A 4,742-nucleotide genomic window follows, 5' to 3' on the forward strand; every position below is an offset into this window, starting at 1 on the left:
TGTGAGAAAGCACTACATCATGTGTCAAATTCAAGGCCAATTTCATCCGGCCCGCCGGCTCCTCTGAATGTTGCAAAAAGTTCCATCGATTTGAATGGGACACGGTGTAATTTTATTTGGCCCGCCATATAATATCTAATGTCTCTGAGTTTCACAAAACGTTGATGTTGAAGTATTTTAAGTAGTAGTTGCTGAGAACATGTTTGTTTCACTTTCTTGTCTGTCTTTGTTCAATTCACTCAATAAAGTATTTTGTATCTTTCACATATTATGGAAGTGCTTAGAATGTCAGGACTTTTATTTCACATACATCAGACAACTGTCAGAATTGTGTGTGTGTTTGTGTGTGTTCAAGCTTTTTTAAATTAGTGAGTTTCAACATTTAGTTTAATACAAATGTAATTTAGCTGGCTGTGTAAAATTTCCTGGAGTTTTAACAAACCAACTTCACTTGTTACTATTTGAAGAGAGTATTGCATCTTCATCAGTCACAAGATGGCAAGCATACCAAACTACCCTAAACGTATAGCCTCCAAGCCTCCTTGGTGATGAGGGAGTCACTAAGAAAAGTAGTATATAGAACGCCATTGGATCTGTGTGAGTCTCTCAAGTGGCAAGCAATTAATCATACCACAGCTGTTTCCACCAGCATTAGCTATACACGCTCAATGCACCATGAATCAGCTATACATTTCCTGCTTTAAAATTACTTTTAGGACCAACGTTTTCCGTTCTATCGTAAGGGTAGAGGTGATGTTAATACTTGACCAAGTTCTTTGTCTGGAAATGTACGCTGCTTGATCCTATGCTTTATGTTTTCATACTGGACATACGGTTACCAGAATAACTGCATGTTGGTGTTATTTAACTTATGAAACTAAACGGAGTAGCGTCGCCCAATCAAATCATACGCGTCCACGACAATAAAATATTTGCAAGTGCAAACTGTCGTGTTTCACAAACTGCCATCTATATTTGTGTTTAATTTATATGTATTAAGGTGAGTGCACAGTAAGTTGTGTGTGATAGACGGTATGAACTAAAGGAGTTGTGCTAAAAAAAAAAACTGACATACAGCGTCAACCACTAACTGATAAGCATTTGGTTTATTCAGTTCCGCATGGAAGGGGGAAGAGAGAGACTAGTGTGAGTCAGTTTAAGGTTGACAGGCACCTGAAAAAGCATACTTCTTTTTTTAAAGGGATGGACAGTAAGAGGAAACAAAGGCGAGAGAACAACTAGATCATTTTTTCAATATAGTATTCTCGTGAAAACTAAGGTGAGATAATTATTACTCTTCTTTCCAACATACTATTCTAATGCAAAAGCATAGTATTCTTTAATATATGTATGTAAGCTTAGTTTTTGCACAACTGAGAGAACTGCTGCCCACGAAATAACAATCCAATTAACAAAATGTGAGAGGGAGTAATCTGGATATCTGCAGCAGATAGTGTGGGATTCTGGTGAAGATTTGGAAATATTTAGGTCAATCCCTGAATCAATGAATGTGAATGAAAACTATGCTCTAGATCTGGAGTGGGGTTATTTCAGTTGAACAAAATCAACTGCAGGCTTAGGCTACAACAACTGTACAAGCGGTCCATTAAAAATAGACAAAGGAGATATTGAGGCCCAAAGAGAAAAGGAACTGTAATTTATATAGTTCCTATATGAAGACATTGGTAAGAAGACCTGGCCATATATATATATATATGTACACGTGTGTGTGTGTGTGTGTGTGTGTGTGTGTGTGTATAGCCAGCCTACATGATATCATGTCAACAGGAAAAACTGAAGACCTTATGTTGTCAATACAATTTATAATCTCATACCGACAAGATTTGCAAAAAGTTGTTGAAAGATTTTCAGTAAACTAAAACACCTTTATGCAGTCTGATCCCAAGGCTTATAACAGAGTTGGTTAGGCTACCTGTTTTTTTCCCTACAAGGGACGATAAAATCACTTTGAAAAGGGATGATTGGGAGCGAAGTGAGCGCAAAAGGAGCTAAGAAGTTGTGCGGTTAGGGTGGAAGTGTATGGATACCACTCATAGCTAGCATGCTGTTTAAATTGTGATATCAATATAAATATAGAGATCTGCCCTGAATTTATTTAAAGAACCCAACACTTGATATAACAGGGGCAATGGACCTGATGTAATCCACCCTTATTTCCTTCTTGGTTTTAGAAAGTGGGAATTGTAATGTAATTGAGTAATGTAGATTGTAATATTATTAGTAAGCTATGTCAACCCTAATGTTCTTGGGATTGTTCAGGTGGAGAGTGCATCCAACTTGCATAATGTTTTGCTCCCTTCCTTTTTGAGCAGCTATACCAGTACAGTAACTTCTATAGGTTTTAACTACCAAGCTAACCCATATGCTAACAGGTACCTTTCAGAGGCTATGCAATCAGGTTTGGGGCAAAGCTGTAGGCAGTATGGAGGCAGTAGGCCCACCGGTCCATTGTACATTATCTCATCATAATTAGATATTTTCTCATCATTATGAGATTTCGACCTCATAATTATGAAATATTTCCTCGTAAGATAGTAAGTCATTATTATGAGAGACTATGCAGTGTGTTTCTGTACATATCATTCCCATTGTGTCTGTATATAACTACTGATTTTTCGGTCTTGTTGTAGGCTAAGCCCTTTCAGAAACAATGGCGACAAATATGCCATCTTATTACGACTATGATGAAGACTATTCTAGCGATGACTGCAGCAAGGAAGAGGTGATTGCCTTTGGTTCCTTTGCTACTCCGATTATCCTCTGTCGTATGACGATCATCAACCTCTTCGGGAATCTATTGGTGCTTGTGATCCTGATCAAATACAAGAATCTCAAATCCATGACCAACTGCTTTATCTTTAATTTGGCTCTGTCGGATCTTATGTTCACCCTCGGTTTACCTTTCTGGGCATTCTATCATCCCAATGGATGGCCACTTGGAGATACGATCTGTAAGATGGTCAATTTTGTTTTTTATGCTGGATTTTACAGTAGCGTCTTGTTTTTGACGGTGATGACACTACAAAGGTACAGGGCAGTAGTGTATCCCTTGTCTGACCGTGGTGAAAATCGCAAACATTTCGCACTTGCTTTGACACTCCTTGTATGGGCACTCAGTGTGGTAGCGGCCATGCCTGCAACATTGCACAACAAAGTACAAACGCACAACAACGAGTCTAGCTGCCAGTATGATGACCTAAGATGGAAAAAGGCAGCAGCATATCAACAAAATATATTTTTCTTTATTGCTTTTGGAATTATGTGTTTTTGTTACTCCAGGATACTCCAGACTGTCCTAAAGTCCCCATCAAGTAAGAAAATAAGGACGGTGAAACTTATTTTTGTCATTGTGGTTGTGTTTTTGGTAGGTTGGGCGCCATACAACATTGTTATATTCCTAAAGACTTTGTCTGACCAGAATCCTTTTAATGACTGTGATGTGAGCATCAGACTGGATTATGCCTTCTACTTGTGTCGGCTAATAGCCTTCTCGGACTGGTGCCTTCATCCCGTGTTCTACGCCTTCCTTTGGAAAGCATCTGAAAGTGATCATTCATAAGATCTCGCCACCACCTCAGGCAAGCTTGGAGTCTCAGCGCACAAGGATGGTAGCTTTGCCATCGCAGGGGTCTATGTACTGATTGCTGTGCCCTGCCCTCATTCATTCACCCACACCAGACTCTGATGATTTAACAAGGATTTACTGGAGCTGGTATTTTCTACAGTGTAACTATTAATACACTGTACAATACCTTTGAGTAGGCCTACAGTGAATGATGCTTCTTTAGTCACTTGAGGTACAAATTTACTGTTGAAAGATCAAGTCTCATTTGCATAGTACAAATAGGACCCAGTGCAGTTCGAGCGAACTAGGCCCACGTACCAGCCGCTGTTGTGGTTTGCCATGTTTTTCCATTTTTATTTAAGAAGAATCAGGTCTGATCTGTATAACGGAAAAATGAAACTGAACTGAAAATGTCTTGGTAAAACACCTGAATATTTCCATCATATATAAAATGAAAAAAGGGCAGCATGTTCTCACTCTTTGTAAATGACAGTGTATTTATATTTCCTAATGAAATTGTCTATACATTATATGTTTAGGAATTGACATCCACATGTGGTAATTACACACCAGAATAGCTTTATTGCAGCTCTGTTTTGAATAAGTGAATACATATGTAAAGGTTTAAAAAGCACCAGTGGTCAAAGGTACCACTTTGTGTATTATGACAATTACGTCAGAGGCAGAAGTGAAGTCACTTAAACTCAGCAATTCAGATATTCATTTAAGTTTATTTTAAACTGTTGCAAAATATATTTAGACTCCTTTCTGCAAATGATAAAGTAAATGGTCTTCAAGGTAACAATTCAACAAATAAACATTGTAATTGCATGTAAATTGCTTTGGATTAAACTATGTGCTAAATGTTACTATAAAATATGAATACTGACTCTAGTGTGTGAGTGTTTTTCTGAGTGAATTGGAAGCGACTGGGAAAGGCTCTTTTTCTCTATCCCCCTCATCTTGTCATCAGCATTCCTTTTTAAATCAGAGGAACATGCCAACATGCCTTGGTTTGCTTGCTAGCAGTTGCCTACTGAAGGATCCTAAGTTGCAGGTTAACCTAGTTAGCTCTCTGTGATGTTTGACAAATAAGCTGTAGGCTAATTCACTACCACAATCTAAAATGTACTACACAGTAGCAGTGTCGACTTTA

At 38.2% G+C, this 4,742-nt stretch overlaps 1 pseudogene; it reads left to right on the forward strand.

Annotated features, from left to right (window-relative positions):
* The first annotated feature begins 2,671 nt into the window (after positions 1–2,671).
* Positions 2,672–3,662, forward strand: LOC105907095 (annotated as a pseudogene).
* The last annotated feature ends 1,080 nt before the right edge of the window (positions 3,663–4,742 follow it).

Source organism: Clupea harengus, chromosome 13 (genome assembly GCF_900700415.2).
Source record: "Clupea harengus chromosome 13, Ch_v2.0.2, whole genome shotgun sequence".
Classification (NCBI taxonomy): domain Eukaryota; kingdom Metazoa; phylum Chordata; class Actinopteri; order Clupeiformes; family Clupeidae; genus Clupea; species Clupea harengus.